Source organism: Mobula birostris, assembly GCF_030028105.1.
Source record: "Mobula birostris isolate sMobBir1 chromosome 11 unlocalized genomic scaffold, sMobBir1.hap1 SUPER_11_unloc_1, whole genome shotgun sequence".
NCBI lineage: Eukaryota > Metazoa > Chordata > Chondrichthyes > Myliobatiformes > Myliobatidae > Mobula > Mobula birostris.
Window position 1 is genome coordinate 413982 of NW_027274037.1, and position 23399 is coordinate 437380.

The 23399-nt window shown below is 57.9% G+C and overlaps 7 non-coding genes across 7 annotated transcripts; all 7 read right to left on the bottom strand.

Moving 5' to 3' along the window:
- Positions 1–1706: 1706 nt before the first annotated feature.
- LOC140192052 (U2 spliceosomal RNA) lies at positions 1707–1897 on the bottom strand. Its single transcript, XR_011884029.1, has one exon. It is a non-coding gene; the product is annotated as a U2 spliceosomal RNA (small nuclear RNA).
- A 3071-nt stretch (positions 1898–4968) lies between these two features.
- Positions 4969–5159, bottom strand: LOC140192053 (U2 spliceosomal RNA). Its single transcript, XR_011884030.1, has one exon. It is a non-coding gene; the product is annotated as a U2 spliceosomal RNA (small nuclear RNA).
- Positions 5160–8230: 3071 nt separating this feature from the next.
- On the bottom strand, positions 8231–8421 carry LOC140192054 (U2 spliceosomal RNA). The gene has a single exon (XR_011884031.1). It is a non-coding gene; the product is annotated as a U2 spliceosomal RNA (small nuclear RNA).
- A 3075-nt stretch (positions 8422–11496) lies between these two features.
- LOC140192055 (U2 spliceosomal RNA) lies at positions 11497–11687 on the bottom strand. Its single transcript, XR_011884032.1, has one exon. It is a non-coding gene; the product is annotated as a U2 spliceosomal RNA (small nuclear RNA).
- A 3063-nt stretch (positions 11688–14750) lies between these two features.
- LOC140192057 (U2 spliceosomal RNA) lies at positions 14751–14941 on the bottom strand. Its single transcript, XR_011884034.1, has one exon. It is a non-coding gene; the product is annotated as a U2 spliceosomal RNA (small nuclear RNA).
- A 3075-nt stretch (positions 14942–18016) lies between these two features.
- Positions 18017–18207, bottom strand: LOC140192058 (U2 spliceosomal RNA). The gene has a single exon (XR_011884035.1). It is a non-coding gene; the product is annotated as a U2 spliceosomal RNA (small nuclear RNA).
- A 3075-nt stretch (positions 18208–21282) lies between these two features.
- Positions 21283–21473, bottom strand: LOC140192059 (U2 spliceosomal RNA). Its single transcript, XR_011884036.1, has one exon. It is a non-coding gene; the product is annotated as a U2 spliceosomal RNA (small nuclear RNA).
- Between the last annotated feature and the right edge of the window lie 1926 nt (positions 21474–23399).

The window sequence follows — 23399 nt, forward strand, 5'->3', positions numbered from 1 at the left end:
ACACAAACACACATGGAATGCTGAGGGATCTGGCAGGGTCTGTCTCTCTCTCTCTCACTCACTCACTCACTCACTCACTCACTCACTCACTCACTCAATCTCTCTCTCTCACACACACACACACACACACAGAGTCACAGACACACGTGCACACGGAGTGCTGAGGGATCTGCCAAGCTGTACAGAGGGCAGTAAAGGGAGAAGGGCCGAGGCCCTTCATTATGCCTCTGTGCTGACGCCTGAGCAGACTGACTGGTTTTGCAGCGGGGTGGGTGCACGGATGTAGAAACAGGAGGGAGGGCACGGCAGGAGGGAAATGTGTCGCGGGCTGACGGCGGCCCTGTGCCCCACTGCTCTGCAGGTGCGTTTTTGGCCGGCATGGCTCAGTGGTGGAGTGGGTGGGCGCGTGTGCGCGCCGTGGAAGGAAAGGGGTACTGATTATGCCTTGGTTGTGAAACAGGAAACGGATCGGCGAAATGCCTGCCGGAGGGAGGCACAGTGCCGTGCGTGAAGCAGGGGCACGTGGACGGATGTGGCAATTGTGGAGACGTGCGCCAAAGCTGGACGCCGAGTAGGTAGGTGTAAGCATGAGACGTTTGAGTGATCTTGGGGTTTGGGACGTGATTCTGAGCGAGGCTAGAGATGCACTGCACTGCCGATGTATATTGGGGAGGTCTGAGTGGGTGGAGTGGGGGGTTGTGCCTCTGCCTTACCTTGAACGGTGGGCGGGGCTTTGGGCCTGGGGCAGGCAGACGCATCAGAGGAGGCCAGGAGGCCAGGCCAGGCCAGGGCAGGGCAGGTAGGCAGAGTTTTGCTGATGCTATGGCTAGGTGGTGATGCTTGTAGCTGGTCTGTCTGTCTGGGCAGGAGAGCAGCAGTCTTGGCAGTCTGGTGCAGGCGGGGAGGATGCAGGGTGCAGGAGCACCGGGCCCTGTTGTGCCGGCGGCGGCGGCGCCCCGTTGCTCTGTAGCCGGGCTCCATCGGATGCCTCCCTCCCTTCCTTCCTTCCTCCCTCCCGTCCGCGTGCCCTGGCTGCTGGCACACTTGAACGAGCCTGCCTGTCCGACAGGCTGGCTGGCTGCTGGTGAAATTGCAGCAGAGCCAGTGACTCGATATCATTCGTTCCTTCCTTCCTTCCTTCCTTCCTTCCTTCCTTCCTTCCTTCGCCCGCCCGTCCATCCGTCCGTCCGTCCGTCCGTCGCGTCCTCCGTTGGCTTCAAGGAGCAGCTGAGAAGCCTGAGCCTGAGAAGTGGAGCGAGTGTGGCGGGACAGAAAAGGTCTTTCGGCCTGCTCCACTTCACTCTGCTTCTGTGCTTGGTGCAGGCAGCAGCCGAGTGAGCAGGCATCAGAATGAGTGCGCCGGTTGAGCAGTTTGCTTCAGGAATGAATGCCAAGGGGCATCTCTCATGAAGTTGCTGCCTTGCCTGCAGCACCTGATCTGGTTGCAGCCCGGATGTGCACTTGATCTTAGCCAAACGGCCCAGATATGATGCCCGTGCTGTTGTTGAGTTGTCTGCACATTGCGTGAGTGAGTGAGTGAGTGAGCTGTATCGACAGACAGACACAGACACAGGAGAGGTGTAGAGCAAGCAGCTCTCCTCTCTCTCCATGTGCGTGCATGCTTGTCTGTGCTGCTGTGCCGCCGCCGCCGCCTGATGGAGCTTTCGTCGTTTTTCTTTTCTTTGCTACTTTGAAATTCCCCAGAAGGGGAGTGCACCGTTCCCAGAGGCACTGCAATACCGGGTCGATGCGTGGAGTGGACGGAGCAAGCCCCTATTCCATCTCCCTGTTCCAAAAATCAATTTAATATATGGTCCCCAGATAAGGGACGTATCAGATATTAAACTGATAAGAACAGATACTACACTTGATCTTAGCCAAAAGGCCGAGAAGCGATGCAGGCGGCCTCTTGAGTCGGCTACATCCTGCCTAGCCTCTGGTGTTTAGATTGAAGCAGGAGGCCTGGCAAAGACCTTGCTGCCCTGGCCCGCTGGCAGCTCTCCCCTAGGTTGTCTGGGATCGGTGGGTGTGCTGGACAGCTGTTGCCTACCTGGTCCGTCCTGAGTGCAACTTGTCAGAGGCTATGTAAAGCTGCCAGTGATCCACCAATCATCTGGGAGTGGGGCCGTACCTACGGGCGCCTACGTCACTGGCACACTGCCTACGTCAAGGCTGCCGGCTTCCTCGGCTGGCTCCCAGGTCGGTCTCAGAGGCTGGCTCAACTTGCACTGCTCTCCTGGTCGTGGGAGGCTGGTCACGCTGTCCTGTCTGCACAAAAGTCTGCAGGGGGAGTGGGAGCAGGCCGCTCGGCCCTTCAAGGGCGTCCCTGCACTCGGCAAAGAGAGCGCGCCTCTCGGCTTTGCGTGCCCCAGCTGGCTGGCGCATCCAGCTGAACGGTCTCCTTCGGAGGCTCTGCCCTCTCCGGGAGGGAGCGAGCGGATGGGACTGCACCGGGCGACAAAGGCAGAGGCCACGTGCGCCGCTCAAGACCGGTTACGAGGTTTGTGGACGTGGCCAAAGTCCGCGGGCAGAAAAGCCTCCTGGCAAGCTTGGGAATAGGAAGATGTCAGCTACAGGTGTGCCTGAGGAGAAACAATGGGTGTGCTCTCCAAGCCGAAGGCTGAAGTGCAGCCATTCACACCTCTGTGCCTTTATTTTGATGTGTGTGGAATTACAATTGTTGAGTGGCTTGAGTTTGTTTCATCTCACAGAAGCTGTAGACTTTGCGTCTGCACAGGCTATCATTGGACACAGTGGTGTCTTCTCCCCTGCTCCCCCACCACCTTTTTTTACCAGGGTGGATGGGGGTGGGTGGGTGTGTGTGTGTGTCTGTCTGTCTCTCTGTGTCTGTCTCTGTCTCTCTCACCCACCGACACAAACACACATGGAATGCTGAGGGATCTGGCAGGGTCGGTCTGTCTCTCTCTCTCACTCACTCAATCTCACACACACACAGAGTCACAGACACACGTGCACACGGGGGTGTGTGGGGGTGGGTGTGTGTGTGTGTTTGTGTGTGTGTGTGTGTCTGTCTCTCTGTGTCTGTCTCTGTCTCTGTCTCTCTCACCCACCGACACAAACACACATGGAATGCTGAGGGATCTGGCAGGGTCTGTCTCTCTCTCTCACTCAATCTCACACACACACAGAGTCACAGACACACGTGCACACGGGGGTGTGTGGAGGTGGGTGGGTGTGTGTGTGTGTGTGTGTGTGTGTCTGTCTGTCTCTCTGTCTCTGTCTCTGTCTCTCTCACCCACCGACACAAACACACATGGAATGCTGAGGGATCTGGCAGGGTCTGTCTCTCTCTCTCTCACTCACTCACTCACTCACTCACTCACTCACTCACTCACTCAATCTCTCTCTCTCACACACACACACACACACACAGAGTCACAGACACACGTGCACACGGAGTGCTGAGGGATCTGCCAAGCTGTACAGAGGGCAGTAAAGGGAGAAGGGCCGAGGCCCTTCATTATGCCTCTGTGCTGACGCCTGAGCAGACTGACTGGTTTTGCAGCGGGGTGGGTGCACGGATGTAGAAACAGGAGGGAGGGCACGGCAGGAGGGAAATGTGTCGCGGGCTGACGGCGGCCCTGTGCCCCACTGCTCTGCAGGTGCGTTTTTGGCCGGCATGGCTCAGTGGTGGAGTGGGTGGGCGCGTGTGCGCGCCGTGGAAGGAAAGGGGTACTGATTATGCCTTGGTTGTGAAACAGGAAACGGATCGGCGAAATGCCTGCCGGAGGGAGGCACAGTGCCGTGCGTGAAGCAGGGGCACGTGGACGGATGTGGCAATTGTGGAGACGTGCGCCAAAGCTGGACGCCGAGTAGGTAGGTGTAAGCATGAGACGTTTGAGTGATCTTGGGGTTTGGGACGTGATTCTGAGCGAGGCTAGAGATGCACTGCACTGCCGATGTATATTGGGGAGGTCTGAGTGGGTGGAGTGGGGGGTTGTGCCTCTGCCTTACCTTGAACGGTGGGCGGGGCTTTGGGCCTGGGGCAGGCAGACGCATCAGAGGAGGCCAGGAGGCCAGGCCAGGCCAGGGCAGGGCAGGTAGGCAGAGTTTTGCTGATGCTATGGCTAGGTGGTGATGCTTGTAGCTGGTCTGTCTGTCTGGGCAGGAGAGCAGCAGTCTTGGCAGTCTGGTGCAGGCGGGGAGGATGCAGGGTGCAGGAGCACCGGGCCCTGTTGTGCCGGCGGCGGCGGCGCCCCGTTGCTCTGTAGCCGGGCTCCATCGGATGCCTCCCTCCCTTCCTTCCTTCCTCCCTCCCGTCCGCGTGCCCTGGCTGCTGGCACACTTGAACGAGCCTGCCTGTCCGACAGGCTGGCTGGCTGCTGGTGAAATTGCAGCAGAGCCAGTGACTCGATATCGTTCGTTCCTTCCTTCCTTCCTTCCTTCCTTCCTTCCTTCCTTCCTTCGCCCGCCCGTCCATCCGTCCGTCCGTCCGTCCGTCGCGTCCTCCGTTGGCTTCAAGGAGCAGCTGAGAAGCCTGAGCCTGAGAAGTGGAGCGAGTGTGGCGGGACAGAAAAGGTCTTTCGGCCTGCTCCACTTCACTCTGCTTCTGTGCTTGGTGCAGGCAGCAGCCGAGTGAGCAGGCATCAGAATGAGTGCGCCGGTTGAGCAGTTTGCTTCAGGAATGAATGCCAAGGGGCATCTCTCATGAAGTTGCTGCCTTGCCTGCAGCACCTGATCTGGTTGCAGCCCGGATGTGCACTTGATCTTAGCCAAACGGCCCAGATATGATGCCCGTGCTGTTGTTGAGTTGTCTGCACATTGCGTGAGTGAGTGAGTGAGTGAGCTGTATCGACAGACAGACACAGACACAGGAGAGGTGTAGAGCAAGCAGCTCTCCTCTCTCTCCATGTGCGTGCATGCTTGTCTGTGCTGCTGTGCCGCCGCCGCCGCCTGATGGAGCTTTCGTCGTTTTTCTTTTCTTTGCTACTTTGAAATTCCCCAGAAGGGGAGTGCACCGTTCCCAGAGGCACTGCAATACCGGGTCGATGCGTGGAGTGGACGGAGCAAGCCCCTATTCCATCTCCCTGTTCCAAAAATCAATTTAATATATGGTCCCCAGATAAGGGACGTATCAGATATTAAACTGATAAGAACAGATACTACACTTGATCTTAGCCAAAAGGCCGAGAAGCGATGCAGGCGGCCTCTTGAGTCGGCTACATCCTGCCTAGCCTCTGGTGTTTAGATTGAAGCAGGAGGCCTGGCAAAGACCTTGCTGCCCTGGCCCGCTGGCAGCTCTCCCCTAGGTTGTCTGGGATCGGTGGGTGTGCTGGACAGCTGTTGCCTACCTGGTCCGTCCTGAGTGCAACTTGTCAGAGGCTATGTAAAGCTGCCAGTGATCCACCAATCATCTGGGAGTGGGGCCGTACCTACGGGCGCCTACGTCACTGGCACACTGCCTACGTCAAGGCTGCCGGCTTCCTCGGCTGGCTCCCAGGTCGGTCTCAGAGGCTGGCTCAACTTGCACTGCTCTCCTGGTCGTGGGAGGCTGGTCACGCTGTCCTGTCTGCACAAAAGTCTGCAGGGGGAGTGGGAGCAGGCCGCTCGGCCCTTCAAGGGCGTCCCTGCACTCGGCAAAGAGAGCGCGCCTCTCGGCTTTGCGTGCCCCAGCTGGCTGGCGCATCCAGCTGAACGGTCTCCTTCGGAGGCTCTGCCCTCTCCGGGAGGGAGCGAGCGGATGGGACTGCACCGGGCGACAAAGGCAGAGGCCACGTGCGCCGCTCAAGACCGGTTACGAGGTTTGTGGACGTGGCCAAAGTCCGCGGGCAGAAAAGCCTCCTGGCAAGCTTGGGAATAGGAAGATGTCAGCTACAGGTGTGCCTGAGGAGAAACAATGGGTGTGCTCTCCAAGCCGAAGGCTGAAGTGCAGCCATTCACACCTCTGTGCCTTTATTTTGATGTGTGTGGAATTACAATTGTTGAGTGGCTTGAGTTTGTTTCATCTCACAGAAGCTGTAGACTTTGCGTCTGCACAGGCTATCATTGGACACAGTGGTGTCTTCTCCCCTGCTCCCCCACCACCTTTTTTTACCAGGGTGGATGGGGGTGGGTGGGTGTGTGTGTGTGTCTGTCTGTCTCTCTGTGTCTGTCTCTGTCTCTCTCACCCACCGACACAAACACACATGGAATGCTGAGGGATCTGGCAGGGTCGGTCTGTCTCTCTCTCTCACTCACTCAATCTCACACACACACAGAGTCACAGACACACGTGCACACGGGGGTGTGTGGGGGTGGGTGTGTGTGTGTGTTTGTGTGTGTGTGTGTGTCTGTCTCTCTGTGTCTGTCTCTGTCTCTGTCTCTCTCACCCACCGACACAAACACACATGGAATGCTGAGGGATCTGGCAGGGTCTGTCTCTCTCTCTCACTCAATCTCACACACACACAGAGTCACAGACACACGTGCACACGGGGGTGTGTGGAGGTGGGTGGGTGTGTGTGTGTGTGTGTGTGTGTGTCTGTCTGTCTCTCTGTCTCTGTCTCTGTCTCTCTCACCCACCGACACAAACACACATGGAATGCTGAGGGATCTGGCAGGGTCTGTCTCTCTCTCTCTCACTCACTCACTCACTCACTCACTCACTCACTCACTCACTCAATCTCTCTCTCTCACACACACACACACACACACAGAGTCACAGACACACGTGCACACGGAGTGCTGAGGGATCTGCCAAGCTGTACAGAGGGCAGTAAAGGGAGAAGGGCCGAGGCCCTTCATTATGCCTCTGTGCTGACGCCTGAGCAGACTGACTGGTTTTGCAGCGGGGTGGGTGCACGGATGTAGAAACAGGAGGGAGGGCACGGCAGGAGGGAAATGTGTCGCGGGCTGACGGCGGCCCTGTGCCCCACTGCTCTGCAGGTGCGTTTTTGGCCGGCATGGCTCAGTGGTGGAGTGGGTGGGCGCGTGTGCGCGCCGTGGAAGGAAAGGGGTACTGATTATGCCTTGGTTGTGAAACAGGAAACGGATCGGCGAAATGCCTGCCGGAGGGAGGCACAGTGCCGTGCGTGAAGCAGGGGCACGTGGACGGATGTGGCAATTGTGGAGACGTGCGCCAAAGCTGGACGCCGAGTAGGTAGGTGTAAGCATGAGACGTTTGAGTGATCTTGGGGTTTGGGACGTGATTCTGAGCGAGGCTAGAGATGCACTGCACTGCCGATGTATATTGGGGAGGTCTGAGTGGGTGGAGTGGGGGGTTGTGCCTCTGCCTTACCTTGAACGGTGGGCGGGGCTTTGGGCCTGGGGCAGGCAGACGCATCAGAGGAGGCCAGGAGGCCAGGCCAGGCCAGGGCAGGGCAGGTAGGCAGAGTTTTGCTGATGCTATGGCTAGGTGGTGATGCTTGTAGCTGGTCTGTCTGTCTGGGCAGGAGAGCAGCAGTCTTGGCAGTCTGGTGCAGGCGGGGAGGATGCAGGGTGCAGGAGCACCGGGCCCTGTTGTGCCGGCGGCGGCGGCGCCCCGTTGCTCTGTAGCCGGGCTCCATCGGATGCCTCCCTCCCTTCCTTCCTTCCTCCCTCCCGTCCGCGTGCCCTGGCTGCTGGCACACTTGAACGAGCCTGCCTGTCCGACAGGCTGGCTGGCTGCTGGTGAAATTGCAGCAGAGCCAGTGACTCGATATCGTTCGTTCCTTCCTTCCTTCCTTCCTTCCTTCCTTCCTTCCTTCCTTCGCCCGCCCGTCCATCCGTCCGTCCGTCCGTCCGTCGCGTCCTCCGTTGGCTTCAAGGAGCAGCTGAGAAGCCTGAGCCTGAGAAGTGGAGCGAGTGTGGCGGGACAGAAAAGGTCTTTCGGCCTGCTCCACTTCACTCTGCTTCTGTGCTTGGTGCAGGCAGCAGCCGAGTGAGCAGGCATCAGAATGAGTGCGCCGGTTGAGCAGTTTGCTTCAGGAATGAATGCCAAGGGGCATCTCTCATGAAGTTGCTGCCTTGCCTGCAGCACCTGATCTGGTTGCAGCCCGGATGTGCACTTGATCTTAGCCAAACGGCCCAGATATGATGCCCGTGCTGTTGTTGAGTTGTCTGCACATTGCGTGAGTGAGTGAGTGAGTGAGCTGTATCGACAGACAGACACAGACACAGGAGAGGTGTAGAGCAAGCAGCTCTCCTCTCTCTCCATGTGCGTGCATGCTTGTCTGTGCTGCTGTGCCGCCGCCGCCGCCTGATGGAGCTTTCGTCGTTTTTCTTTTCTTTGCTACTTTGAAATTCCCCAGAAGGGGAGTGCACCGTTCCCAGAGGCACTGCAATACCGGGTCGATGCGTGGAGTGGACGGAGCAAGCCCCTATTCCATCTCCCTGTTCCAAAAATCAATTTAATATATGGTCCCCAGATAAGGGACGTATCAGATATTAAACTGATAAGAACAGATACTACACTTGATCTTAGCCAAAAGGCCGAGAAGCGATGCAGGCGGCCTCTTGAGTCGGCTACATCCTGCCTAGCCTCTGGTGTTTAGATTGAAGCAGGAGGCCTGGCAAAGACCTTGCTGCCCTGGCCCGCTGGCAGCTCTCCCCTAGGTTGTCTGGGATCGGTGGGTGTGCTGGACAGCTGTTGCCTACCTGGTCCGTCCTGAGTGCAACTTGTCAGAGGCTATGTAAAGCTGCCAGTGATCCACCAATCATCTGGGAGTGGGGCCGTACCTACGGGCGCCTACGTCACTGGCACACTGCCTACGTCAAGGCTGCCGGCTTCCTCGGCTGGCTCCCAGGTCGGTCTCAGAGGCTGGCTCAACTTGCACTGCTCTCCTGGTCGTGGGAGGCTGGTCACGCTGTCCTGTCTGCACAAAAGTCTGCAGGGGGAGTGGGAGCAGGCCGCTCGGCCCTTCAAGGGCGTCCCTGCACTCGGCAAAGAGAGCGCGCCTCTCGGCTTTGCGTGCCCCAGCTGGCTGGCGCATCCAGCTGAACGGTCTCCTTCGGAGGCTCTGCCCTCTCCGGGAGGGAGCGAGCGGATGGGACTGCACCGGGCGACAAAGGCAGAGGCCACGTGCGCCGCTCAAGACCGGTTACGAGGTTTGTGGACGTGGCCAAAGTCCGCGGGCAGAAAAGCCTCCTGGCAAGCTTGGGAATAGGAAGATGTCAGCTACAGGTGTGCCTGAGGAGAAACAATGGGTGTGCTCTCCAAGCCGAAGGCTGAAGTGCAGCCATTCACACCTCTGTGCCTTTATTTTGATGTGTGTGGAATTACAATTGTTGAGTGGCTTGAGTTTGTTTCATCTCACAGAAGCTGTAGACTTTGCGTCTGCACAGGCTATCATTGGACACAGTGGTGTCTTCTCCCCTGCTCCCCCACCACCTTTTTTTACCAGGGTGGATGGGGGTGGGTGGGTGTGTGTGTGTGTCTGTCTGTCTCTCTGTGTCTGTCTCTGTCTCTCTCACCCACCGACACAAACACACATGGAATGCTGAGGGATCTGGCAGGGTCGGTCTGTCTCTCTCTCTCACTCACTCAATCTCACACACACACAGAGTCACAGACACACGTGCACACGGGGGTGTGTGGGGGTGGGTGTGTGTGTGTGTTTGTGTGTGTGTGTGTGTCTGTCTCTCTGTGTCTGTCTCTGTCTCTGTCTCTCTCACCCACCGACACAAACACACATGGAATGCTGAGGGATCTGGCAGGGTCTGTCTCTCTCTCTCACTCAATCTCACACACACACAGAGTCACAGACACACGTGCACACGGGGGTGTGTGGGGGTGGGTGTGTGTGTGTGTTTGTGTGTGTGTGTGTGTCTGTCTCTCTGTGTCTGTCTCTGTCTCTGTCTCTCTCACCCACCGACACAAACACACATGGAATGCTGAGGGATCTGGCAGGGTCTGTCTCTCTCTCTCTCACTCACTCACTCACTCACTCACTCACTCACTCACTCACTCAATCTCTCTCTCTCACACACACACACACACACACAGAGTCACAGACACACGTGCACACGGAGTGCTGAGGGATCTGCCAAGCTGTACAGAGGGCAGTAAAGGGAGAAGGGCCGAGGCCCTTCATTATGCCTCTGTGCTGACGCCTGAGCAGACTGACTGGTTTTGCAGCGGGGTGGGTGCACGGATGTAGAAACAGGAGGGAGGGCACGGCAGGAGGGAAATGTGTCGCGGGCTGACGGCGGCCCTGTGCCCCACTGCTCTGCAGGTGCGTTTTTGGCCGGCATGGCTCAGTGGTGGAGTGGGTGGGCGCGTGTGCGCGCCGTGGAAGGAAAGGGGTACTGATTATGCCTTGGTTGTGAAACAGGAAACGGATCGGCGAAATGCCTGCCGGAGGGAGGCACAGTGCCGTGCGTGAAGCAGGGGCACGTGGACGGATGTGGCAATTGTGGAGACGTGCGCCAAAGCTGGACGCCGAGTAGGTAGGTGTAAGCATGAGACGTTTGAGTGATCTTGGGGTTTGGGACGTGATTCTGAGCGAGGCTAGAGATGCACTGCACTGCCGATGTATATTGGGGAGGTCTGAGTGGGTGGAGTGGGGGGTTGTGCCTCTGCCTTACCTTGAACGGTGGGCGGGGCTTTGGGCCTGGGGCAGGCAGACGCATCAGAGGAGGCCAGGAGGCCAGGCCAGGCCAGGGCAGGGCAGGTAGGCAGAGTTTTGCTGATGCTATGGCTAGGTGGTGATGCTTGTAGCTGGTCTGTCTGTCTGGGCAGGAGAGCAGCAGTCTTGGCAGTCTGGTGCAGGCGGGGAGGATGCAGGGTGCAGGAGCACCGGGCCCTGTTGTGCCGGCGGCGGCGGCGCCCCGTTGCTCTGTAGCCGGGCTCCATCGGATGCCTCCCTCCCTTCCTTCCTTCCTCCCTCCCGTCCGCGTGCCCTGGCTGCTGGCACACTTGAACGAGCCTGCCTGTCCGACAGGCTGGCTGGCTGCTGGTGAAATTGCAGCAGAGCCAGTGACTCGATATCGTTCGTTCCTTCCTTCCTTCCTTCCTTCCTTCCTTCCTTCCTTCCTTCGCCCGCCCGTCCATCCGTCCGTCCGTCCGTCCGTCGCGTCCTCCGTTGGCTTCAAGGAGCAGCTGAGAAGCCTGAGCCTGAGAAGTGGAGCGAGTGTGGCGGGACAGAAAAGGTCTTTCGGCCTGCTCCACTTCACTCTGCTTCTGTGCTTGGTGCAGGCAGCAGCCGAGTGAGCAGGCATCAGAATGAGTGCGCCGGTTGAGCAGTTTGCTTCAGGAATGAATGCCAAGGGGCATCTCTCATGAAGTTGCTGCCTTGCCTGCAGCACCTGATCTGGTTGCAGCCCGGATGTGCACTTGATCTTAGCCAAACGGCCCAGATATGATGCCCGTGCTGTTGTTGAGTTGTCTGCACATTGCGTGAGTGAGTGAGTGAGTGAGCTGTATCGACAGACAGACACAGACACAGGAGAGGTGTAGAGCAAGCAGCTCTCCTCTCTCTCCATGTGCGTGCATGCTTGTCTGTGCTGCTGTGCCGCCGCCGCCGCCTGATGGAGCTTTCGTCGTTTTTCTTTTCTTTGCTACTTTGAAATTCCCCAGAAGGGGAGTGCACCGTTCCCAGAGGCACTGCAATACCGGGTCGATGCGTGGAGTGGACGGAGCAAGCCCCTATTCCATCTCCCTGTTCCAAAAATCAATTTAATATATGGTCCCCAGATAAGGGACGTATCAGATATTAAACTGATAAGAACAGATACTACACTTGATCTTAGCCAAAAGGCCGAGAAGCGATGCAGGTGGCCTCTTGAGTCGGCTACATCCTGCCTAGCCTCTGGTGTTTAGATTGAAGCAGGAGGCCTGGCAAAGACCTTGCTGCCCTGGCCCGCTGGCAGCTCTCCCCTAGGTTGTCTGGGATCGGTGGGTGTGCTGGACAGCTGTTGCCTACCTGGTCCGTCCTGAGTGCAACTTGTCAGAGGCTATGTAAAGCTGCCAGTGATCCACCAATCATCTGGGAGTGGGGCCGTACCTACGGGCGCCTACGTCACTGGCACACTGCCTACGTCAAGGCTGCCGGCTTCCTCGGCTGGCTCCCAGGTCGGTCTCAGAGGCTGGCTCAACTTGCACTGCTCTCCTGGTCGTGGGAGGCTGGTCACGCTGTCCTGTCTGCACAAAAGTCTGCAGGGGGAGTGGGAGCAGGCCGCTCGGCCCTTCAAGGGCGTCCCTGCACTCGGCAAAGAGAGCGCGCCTCTCGGCTTTGCGTGCCCCAGCTGGCTGGCGCATCCAGCTGAACGGTCTCCTTCGGAGGCTCTGCCCTCTCCGGGAGGGAGCGAGCGGATGGGACTGCACCGGGCGACAAAGGCAGAGGCCACGTGCGCCGCTCAAGACCGGTTACGAGGTTTGTGGACGTGGCCAAAGTCCGCGGGCAGAAAAGCCTCCTGGCAAGCTTGGGAATAGGAAGATGTCAGCTACAGGTGTGCCTGAGGAGAAACAATGGGTGTGCTCTCCAAGCCGAAGGCTGAAGTGCAGCCATTCACACCTCTGTGCCTTTATTTTGATGTGTGTGGAATTACAATTGTTGAGTGGCTTGAGTTTGTTTCATCTCACAGAAGCTGTAGACTTTGCGTCTGCACAGGCTATCATTGGACACAGTGGTGTCTTCTCCCCTGCTCCCCCACCACCTTTTTTTACCAGGGTGGATGGGGGTGGGTGGGTGTGTGTGTGTGTCTGTCTGTCTCTCTGTGTCTGTCTCTGTCTCTCTCACCCACCGACACAAACACACATGGAATGCTGAGGGATCTGGCAGGGTCGGTCTGTCTCTCTCTCTCACTCACTCAATCTCACACACACACAGAGTCACAGACACACGTGCACACGGGGGTGTGTGGGGGTGGGTGTGTGTGTGTGTTTGTGTGTGTGTGTGTGTCTGTCTCTCTGTGTCTGTCTCTGTCTCTGTCTCTCTCACCCACCGACACAAACACACATGGAATGCTGAGGGATCTGGCAGGGTCTGTCTCTCTCTCTCACTCAATCTCACACACACACAGAGTCACAGACACACGTGCACACGGGGGTGTGTGGGGGTGGGTGTGTGTGTGTGTTTGTGTGTGTGTGTGTGTCTGTCTCTCTGTGTCTGTCTCTGTCTCTGTCTCTCTCACCCACCGACACAAACACACATGGAATGCTGAGGGATCTGGCAGGGTCTGTCTCTCTCTCTCTCACTCACTCACTCACTCACTCACTCACTCACTCACTCACTCAATCTCTCTCTCTCACACACACACACACACACACAGAGTCACAGACACACGTGCACACGGAGTGCTGAGGGATCTGCCAAGCTGTACAGAGGGCAGTAAAGGGAGAAGGGCCGAGGCCCTTCATTATGCCTCTGTGCTGACGCCTGAGCAGACTGACTGGTTTTGCAGCGGGGTGGGTGCACGGATGTAGAAACAGGAGGGAGGGCACGGCAGGAGGGAAATGTGTCGCGGGCTGACGGCGGCCCTGTGCCCCACTGCTCTGCAGGTGCGTTTTTGGCCGGCATGGCTCAGTGGTGGAGTGGGTGGGCGCGTGTGCGCGCCGTGGAAGGAAAGGGGTACTGATTATGCCTTGGTTGTGAAACAGGAAACGGATCGGCGAAATGCCTGCCGGAGGGAGGCACAGTGCCGTGCGTGAAGCAGGGGCACGTGGACGGATGTGGCAATTGTGGAGACGTGCGCCAAAGCTGGACGCCGAGTAGGTAGGTGTAAGCATGAGACGTTTGAGTGATCTTGGGGTTTGGGACGTGATTCTGAGCGAGGCTAGAGATGCACTGCACTGCCGATGTATATTGGGGAGGTCTGAGTGGGTGGAGTGGGGGGTTGTGCCTCTGCCTTACCTTGAACGGTGGGCGGGGCTTTGGGCCTGGGGCAGGCAGACGCATCAGAGGAGGCCAGGAGGCCAGGCCAGGCCAGGGCAGGGCAGGTAGGCAGAGTTTTGCTGATGCTATGGCTAGGTGGTGATGCTTGTAGCTGGTCTGTCTGTCTGGGCAGGAGAGCAGCAGTCTTGGCAGTCTGGTGCAGGCGGGGAGGATGCAGGGTGCAGGAGCACCGGGCCCTGTTGTGCCGGCGGCGGCGGCGCCCCGTTGCTCTGTAGCCGGGCTCCATCGGATGCCTCCCTCCCTTCCTCCCTCCCGTCCGCGTGCCCTGGCTGCTGGCACACTTGAACGAGCCTGCCTGTCCGACAGGCTGGCTGGCTGCTGGTGAAATTGCAGCAGAGCCAGTGACTCGATATCGTTCGTTCCTTCCTTCCTTCCTTCCTTCCTTCCTTCCTTCCTTCGCCCGCCCGTCCATCCGTCCGTCCGTCCGTCCGTCGCGTCCTCCGTTGGCTTCAAGGAGCAGCTGAGAAGCCTGAGCCTGAGAAGTGGAGCGAGTGTGGCGGGACAGAAAAGGTCTTTCGGCCTGCTCCACTTCACTCTGCTTCTGTGCTTGGTGCAGGCAGCAGCCGAGTGAGCAGGCATCAGAATGAGTGCGCCGGTTGAGCAGTTTGCTTCAGGAATGAATGCCAAGGGGCATCTCTCATGAAGTTGCTGCCTTGCCTGCAGCACCTGATCTGGTTGCAGCCCGGATGTGCACTTGATCTTAGCCAAACGGCCCAGATATGATGCCCGTGCTGTTGTTGAGTTGTCTGCACATTGCGTGAGTGAGTGAGTGAGTGAGCTGTATCGACAGACAGACACAGACACAGGAGAGGTGTAGAGCAAGCAGCTCTCCTCTCTCTCCATGTGCGTGCATGCTTGTCTGTGCTGCTGTGCCGCCGCCGCCGCCTGATGGAGCTTTCGTCGTTTTTCTTTTCTTTGCTACTTTGAAATTCCCCAGAAGGGGAGTGCACCGTTCCCAGAGGCACTGCAATACCGGGTCGATGCGTGGAGTGGACGGAGCAAGCCCCTATTCCATCTCCCTGTTCCAAAAATCAATTTAATATATGGTCCCCAGATAAGGGACGTATCAGATATTAAACTGATAAGAACAGATACTACACTTGATCTTAGCCAAAAGGCCGAGAAGCGATGCAGGCGGCCTCTTGAGTCGGCTACATCCTGCCTAGCCTCTGGTGTTTAGATTGAAGCAGGAGGCCTGGCAAAGACCTTGCTGCCCTGGCCCGCTGGCAGCTCTCCCCTAGGTTGTCTGGGATCGGTGGGTGTGCTGGACAGCTGTTGCCTACCTGGTCCGTCCTGAGTGCAACTTGTCAGAGGCTATGTAAAGCTGCCAGTGATCCACCAATCATCTGGGAGTGGGGCCGTACCTACGGGCGCCTACGTCACTGGCACACTGCCTACGTCAAGGCTGCCGGCTTCCTCGGCTGGCTCCCAGGTCGGTCTCAGAGGCTGGCTCAACTTGCACTGCTCTCCTGGTCGTGGGAGGCTGGTCACGCTGTCCTGTCTGCACAAAAGTCTGCAGGGGGAGTGGGAGCAGGCCGCTCGGCCCTTCAAGGGCGTCCCTGCACTCGGCAAAGAGAGCGCGCCTCTCGGCTTTGCGTGCCCCAGCTGGCTGGCGCATCCAGCTGAACGGTCTCCTTCGGAGGCTCTGCCCTCTCCGGGAGGGAGCGAGCGGATGGGACTGCACCGGGCGACAAAGGCAGAGGCCACGTGCGCCGCTCAAGACCGGTTACGAGGTTTGTGGACGTGGCCAAAGTCCGCGGGCAGAAAAGCCTCCTGGCAAGCTTGGGAATAGGAAGATGTCAGCTACAGGTGTGCCTGAGGAGAAACAATGGGTGTGCTCTCCAAGCCGAAGGCTGAAGTGCAGCCATTCACACCTCTGTGCCTTTATTTTGATGTGTGTGGAATTACAATTGTTGAGTGGCTTGAGTTTGTTTCATCTCACAGAAGCTGTAGACTTTGCGTCTGCACAGGCTATCATTGGACACAGTGGTGTCTTCTCCCCTGCTCCCCCACCACCTTTTTTTACCAGGGTGGATGGGGGTGGGTGGGTGTGTGTGTGTGTCTGTCTGTCTCTCTGTGTCTGTCTCTGTCTCTCTCACCCACCGACACAAACACACATGGAATGCTGAGGGATCTGGCAGGGTCGGTCTGTCTCTCTCTCTCACTCACTCAATCTCACACACACACAGAGTCACAGACACACGTGCACACGGGGGTGTGTGGGGGTGGGTGTGTGTGTGTGTTTGTGTGTGTGTGTGTGTCTGTCTCTCTGTGTCTGTCTCTGTCTCTGTCTCTCTCACCCACCGACACAAACACACATGGAATGCTGAGGGATCTGGCAGGGTCTGTCTCTCTCTCTCACTCAATCTCACACACACACAGAGTCACAGACACACGTGCACACGGGGGTGTGTGGGGGTGGGTGTGTGTGTGTGTTTGTGTGTGTGTGTGTGTCTGTCTCTCTGTGTCTGTCTCTGTCTCTGTCTCTCTCACCCACCGACACAAACACACATGGAATGCTGAGGGATCTGGCAGGGTCTGTCTCTCTCTCTCTCACTCACTCACTCACTCACTCACTCACTCACTCACTCACTCACTCAATCTCTCTCTCTCACACACACACACACACACACAGAGTCACAGACACACGTGCACACGGAGTGCTGAGGGATCTGCCAAGCTGTACAGAGGGCAGTAAAGGGAGAAGGGCCGAGGCCCTTCATTATGCCTCTGTGCTGACGCCTGAGCAGACTGACTGGTTTTGCAGCGGGGTGGGTGCACGGATGTAGAAACAGGAGGGAGGGCACGGCAGGAGGGAAATGTGTCGCGGGCTGACGGCGGCCCTGTGCCCCACTGCTCTGCAGGTGCGTTTTTGGCCGGCATGGCTCAGTGGTGGAGTGGGTGGGCGCGTGTGCGCGCCGTGGAAGGAAAGGGGTACTGATTATGCCTTGGTTGTGAAACAGGAAACGGATCGGCGAAATGCCTGCCGGAGGGAGGCACAGTGCCGTGCGTGAAGCAGGGGCACGTGGACGGATGTGGCAATTGTGGAGACGTGCGCCAAAGCTGGACGCCGAGTAGGTAGGTGTAAGCATGAGACGTTTGAGTGATCTTGGGGTTTGGGACGTGATTCTGAGCGAGGCTAGAGATGCACTGCACTGCCGATGTATATTGGGGAGGTCTGAGTGGGTGGAGTGGGGGGTTGTGCCTCTGCCTTACCTTGAACGGTGGGCGGGGCTTTGGGCCTGGGGCAGGCAGACGCATCAGAGGAGGCCAGGAGGCCAGGCCAGGCCAGGGCAGGGCAGGTAGGCAGAGTTTTGCTGATGCTATGGCTAGGTGGTGATGCTTGTAGCTGGTCTGTCTGTCTGGGCAGGAGAGCAGCAGTCTTGGCAGTCTGGTGCAGGCGGGGAGGATGCAGGGTGCAGGAGCACCGGGCCCTGTTGTGCCGGCGGCGGCGGCGCCCCGTTGCTCTGTAGCCGGGCTCCATCGGATGCCTCCCTCCCTTCCTCCCTCCCGTCCGCGTGCCCTGGCTGCTGGCACACTTGAACGAGCCTGCCTGTCCGACAGGCTGGCTGGCTGCTGGTGAAATTGCAGCAGAGCCAGTGACTCGATATCGTTCGTTCCTTCCTTCCTTCCTTCCTTCCTTCCTTCCTTCCTTCCTTCCTTCGCCCGCCCGTCCATCCGTCCGTCCGTCCGTCCGTCGCGTCCTCCGTTGGCTTCAAGGAGCAGCTGAGAAGCCTGAGCCTGAGAAGTGGAGCGAGTGTGGCGGGACAGAAAAGGTCTTTCGGCCTGCTCCACTTCACTCTGCTTCTGTGCTTGGTGCAGGCAGCAGCCGAGTGAGCAGGCATCAGAATGAGTGCGCCGGTTGAGCAGTTTGCTTCAGGAATGAATGCCAAGGGGCATCTCTCATGAAGTTGCTGCCTTGCCTGCAGCACCTGATCTGGTTGCAGCCCGGATGTGCACTTGATCTTAGCCAAACGGCCCAGATATGATGCCCGTGCTGTTGTTGAGTTGTCTGCACATTGCGTGAGTGAGTGAGTGAGTGAGCTGTATCGACAGACAGACACAGACACAGGAGAGGTGTAGAGCAAGCAGCTCTCCTCTCTCTCCATGTGCGTGCATGCTTGTCTGTGCTGCTGTGCCGCCGCCGCCGCCTGATGGAGCTTTCGTCGTTTTTCTTTTCTTTGCTACTTTGAAATTCCCCAGAAGGGGAGTGCACCGTTCCCAGAGGCACTGCAATACCGGGTCGATGCGTGGAGTGGACGGAGCAAGCCCCTATTCCATCTCCCTGTTCCAAAAATCAATTTAATATATGGTCCCCAGATAAGGGACGTATCAGATATTAAACTGATAAGAACAGATACTACACTTGATCTTAGCCAAAAGGCCGAGAAGCGATGCAGGCGGCCTCTTGAGTCGGCTACATCCTGCCTAGCCTCTGGTGTTTAGATTGAAGCAGGAGGCCTGGCAAAGACCTTGCTGCCCTGGCCCGCTGGCAGCTCTCCCCTAGGTTGTCTGGGATCGGTGGGTGTGCTGGACAGCTGTTGCCTACCTGGTCCGTCCTGAGTGCAACTTGTCAGAGGCTATGTAAAGCTGCCAGTGATCCACCAATCATCTGGGAGTGGGGCCGTACCTACGGGCGCCTACGTCACTGGCACACTGCCTACGTCAAGGCTGCCGGCTTCCTCGGCTGGCTCCCAGGTCGGTCTCAGAGGCTGGCTCAACTTGCACTGCTCTCCTGGTCGTGGGAGGCTGGTCACGCTGTCCTGTCTGCACAAAAGTCTGCAGGGGGAGTGGGAGCAGGCCGCTCGGCCCTTCAAGGGCGTCCCTGCACTCGGCAAAGAGAGCGCGCCTCTCGGCTTTGCGTGCCCCAGCTGGCTGGCGCATCCAGCTGAACGGTCTCCTTCGGAGGCTCTGCCCTCTCCGGGAGGGAGCGAGCGGATGGGACTGCACCGGGCGACAAAGGCAGAGGCCACGTGCGCCGCTCAAGACCGGTTACGAGGTTTGTGGACGTGGCCAAAGTCCGCGGGCAGAAAAGCCTCCTGGCAAGCTTGGGAATAGGAAGATGTCAGCTACAGGTGTGCCTGAGGAGAAACAATGGGTGTGCTCTCCAAGCCGAAGGCTGAAGTGCAGCCATTCACACCTCTGTGCCTTTATTTTGATGTGTGTGGAATTACAATTGTTGAGTGGCTTGAGTTTGTTTCATCTCACAGAAGCTGTAGACTTTGCGTCTGCACAGGCTATCATTGGACACAGTGGTGTCTTCTCCCCTGCTCCCCCACCACCTTTTTTTACCAGGGTGGATGGGGGTGGGTGGGTGTGTGTGTGTGTCTGTCTGTCTCTCTGTGTCTGTCTCTGTCTCTCTCACCCACCGACACAAACACACATGGAATGCTGAGGGATCTGGCAGGGTCGGTCTGTCTCTCTCTCTCACTCACTCAATCTCACACACACACAGAGTCACAGACACACGTGCACACGGGGGTGTGTGGGGGTGGGTGTGTGTGTGTGTTTGTGTGTGTGTGTGTGTCTGTCTCTCTGTGTCTGTCTCTGTCTCTGTCTCTCTCACCCACCGACACAAACACACATGGAATGCTGAGGGATCTGGCAGGGTCTGTCTCTCTCTCTCACTCAATCTCACACACACACAGAGTCACAGACACACGTGCACACGGGGGTGTGTGGGGGTGGGTGTGTGTGTGTGTTTGTGTGTGTGTGTGTGTCTGTCTCTCTGTGTCTGTCTCTGTCTCTGTCTCTCTCACCCACCGACACAAACACACATGGAATGCTGAGGGATCTGGCAGGGTCTGTCTCTCTCTCTCTCACTCACTCACTCACTCACTCACTCACTCACTCACTCACTCAATCTCTCTCTCTCACACACACACACACACACACAGAGTCACAGACACACGTGCACACGGAGTGCTGAGGGATCTGCCAAGCTGTACAGAGGGCAGTAAAGGGAGAAGGGCCGAGGCCCTTCATTATGCCTCTGTGCTGACGCCTGAGCAGACTGACTGGTTTTGCAGCGGGGTGGGTGCACGGATGTAGAAACAGGAGGGAGGGCACGGCAGGAGGGAAATGTGTCGCGGGCTGACGGCGGCCCTGTGCCCCACTGCTCTGCAGGTGCGTTTTTGGCCGGCATGGCTCAGTGGTGGAGTGGGTGGGCGCGTGTGCGCGCCGTGGAAGGAAAGGGGTACTGATTATGCCTTGGTTGTGAAACAGGAAACGGATCGGCGAAATGCCTGCCGGAGGGAGGCACAGTGCCGTGCGTGAAGCAGGGGCACGTGGACGGATGTGGCAATTGTGGAGACGTGCGCCAAAGCTGGACGCCGAGTAGGTAGGTGTAAGCATGAGACGTTTGAGTGATCTTGGGGTTTGGGACGTGATTCTGAGCGAGGCTAGAGATGCACTGCACTGCCGATGTATATTGGGGAGGTCTGAGTGGGTGGAGTGGGGGGTTGTGCCTCTGCCTTACCTTGAACGGTGGGCGGGGCTTTGGGCCTGGGGCAGGCAGACGCATCAGAGGAGGCCAGGAGGCCAGGCCAGGCCAGGGCAGGGCAGGTAGGCAGAGTTTTGCTGATGCTATGGCTAGGTGGTGATGCTTGTAGCTGGTCTGTCTGTCTGGGCAGGAGAGCAGCAGTCTTGGCAGTCTGGTGCAGGCGGGGAGGATGCAGGGTGCAGGAGCACCGGGCCCTGTTGTGCCGGCGGCGGCGGCGCCCCGTTGCTCTGTAGCCGGGCTCCATCGGATGCCTCCCTCCCTTCCTTCCTTCCTCCCTCCCGTCCGCGTGCCCTGGCTGCTGGCACACTTGAACGAGCCTGCCTGTCCGACAGGCTGGCTGGCTGCTGGTGAAATTGCAGCAGAGCCAGTGACTCGATATCGTTCGTTCCTTCCTTCCTTCCTTCCTTCCTTCCTTCCTTCCTTCCTTCGCCCGCCCGTCCATCCGTCCGTCCGTCCGTCCGTCGCGTCCTCCGTTGGCTTCAAGGAGCAGCTGAGAAGCCTGAGCCTGAGAAGTGGAGCGAGTGTGGCGGGACAGAAAAGGTCTTTCGGCCTGCTCCACTTCACTCTGCTTCTGTGCTTGGTGCAGGCAGCAGCCGAGTGAGCAGGCATCAGAATGAGTGCGCCGGTTGAGCAGTTTGCTTCAGGAATGAATGCCAAGGGGCATCTCTCATGAAGTTGCTGCCTTGCCTGCAGCACCTGATCTGGTTGCAGCCCGGATGTGCACTTGATCTTAGCCAAACGGCCCAGATATGATGCCCGTGCTGTTGTTGAGTTGTCTGCACATTGCGTGAGTGAGTGAGTGAGTGAGCTGTATCGACAGACAGACACAGACACAGGAGAGGTGTAGAGCAAGCAGCTCTCCTCTCTCTCCATGTGCGTGCATGCTTGTCTGTGCTGCTGTGCCGCCGCCGCCGCCTGATGGAGCTTTCGTCGTTTTTCTTTTCTTTGCTACTTTGAAATTCCCCAGAAGGGGAGTGCACCGTTCCCAGAGGCACTGCAATACCGGGTCGATGCGTGGAGTGGACGGAGCAAGCCCCTATTCCATCTCCCTGTTCCAAAAATCAATTTAATATATGGTCCCCAGATAAGGGACGTATCAGATATTAAACTGATAAGAACAGATACTACACTTGATCTTAGCCAAAAGGCCGAGAAGCGATGCAGGTGGCCTCTTGAGTCGGCTACATCCTGCCTAGCCTCTGGTGTTTAGATTGAAGCAGGAGGCCTGGCAAAGACCTTGCTGCCCTGGCCCGCTGGCAGCTCTCCCCTAGGTTGTCTGGGATCGGTGGGTGTGCTGGACAGCTGTTGCCTACCTGGTCCGTCCTGAGTGCAACTTGTCAGAGGCTATGTAAAGCTGCCAGTGATCCACCAATCATCTGGGAGTGGGGCCGTACCTACGGGCGCCTACGTCACTGGCACACTGCCTACGTCAAGGCTGCCGGCTTCCTCGGCTGGCTCCCAGGTCGGTCTCAGAGGCTGGCTCAACTTGCACTGCTCTCCTGGTCGTGGGAGGCTGGTCACGCTGTCCTGTCTGCACAAAAGTCTGCAGGGGGAGTGGGAGCAGGCCGCTCGGCCCTTCAAGGGCGTCCCTGCACTCGGCAAAGAGAGCGCGCCTCTCGGCTTTGCGTGCCCCAGCTGGCTGGCGCATCCAGCTGAACGGTCTCCTTCGGAGGCTCTGCCCTCTCCGGGAGGGAGCGAGCGGATGGGACTGCACCGGGCGACAAAGGCAGAGGCCACGTGCGCCGCTCAAGACCGGTTACGAGGTTTGTGGACGTGGCCAAAGTCCGCGGGCAGAAAAGCCTCCTGGCAAGCTTGGGAATAGGAAGATGTCAGCTACAGGTGTGCCTGAGGAGAAACAATGGGTGTGCTCTCCAAGCCGAAGGCTGAAGTGCAGCCATTCACACCTCTGTGCCTTTATTTTGATGTGTGTGGAATTACAATTGTTGAGTGGCTTGAGTTTGTTTCATCTCACAGAAGCTGTAGACTTTGCGTCTGCACAGGCTATCATTGGACACAGTGGTGTCTTCTCCCCTGCTCCCCCACCACCTTTTTTTACCAGGGTGGATGGGGGTGGGTGGGTGTGTGTGTGTGTCTGTCTGTCTCTCTGTGTCTGTCTCTGTCTCTCTCACCCACCGACACAAACACACATGGAATGCTGAGGGATCTGGCAGGGTCGGTCTGTCTCTCTCTCTCACTCACTCAATCTCACACACACACAGAGTCACAGACACACGTGCACACGGGGGTGTGTGGGGGTGGGTGTGTGTGTGTGTTTGTGTGTGTGTGTGTGTCTGTCTCTCTGTGTCTGTCTCTGTCTCTGTCTCTCTCACCCACCGACACAAACACACATGGAATGCTGAGGGATCTGGCAGGGTCTGTCTCTCTCTCTCACTCAATCTCACACACACACAGAGTCACAGACACACGTGCACACGGGGGTGTGTGGGGGTGGGTGTGTGTGTGTGTTTGTGTGTGTGTGTGTGTCTGTCTCTCTGTGTCTGTCTCTGTCTCTGTCTCTCTCACCCACCGACACAAACACACATGGAATGCTGAGGGATCTGGCAGGGTCTGTCTCTCTCTCTCTCACTCACTCACTCACTCACTCACTCACTCACTCACTCACTCAATCTCTCTCTCTCACACACACACACACACACACAGAGTCACAGACACACGTGCACACGGAGTGCTGAGGGATCTGCCAAGCTGTACAGAGGGCAGTAAAGGGAGAAGGGCCGAGGCCCTTCATTATGCCTCTGTGCTGACGCCTGAGCAGACTGACTGGTTTTGCAGCGGGGTGGGTGCACGGATGTAGAAACAGGAGGGAGGGCACGGCAGGAGGGAAATGTGTCGCGGGCTGACGGCGGCCCTGTGCCCCACTGCTCTGCAGGTGCGTTTTTGGCCGGCATGGCTCAGTGGTGGAGTGGGTGGGCGCGTGTGCGCGCCGTGGAAGGAAAGGGGTACTGATTATGCCTTGGTTGTGAAACAGGAAACGGATCGGCGAAATGCCTGCCGGAGGGAGGCACAGTGCCGTGCGTGAAGCAGGGGCACGTGGACGGATGTGGCAATTGTGGAGACGTGCGCCA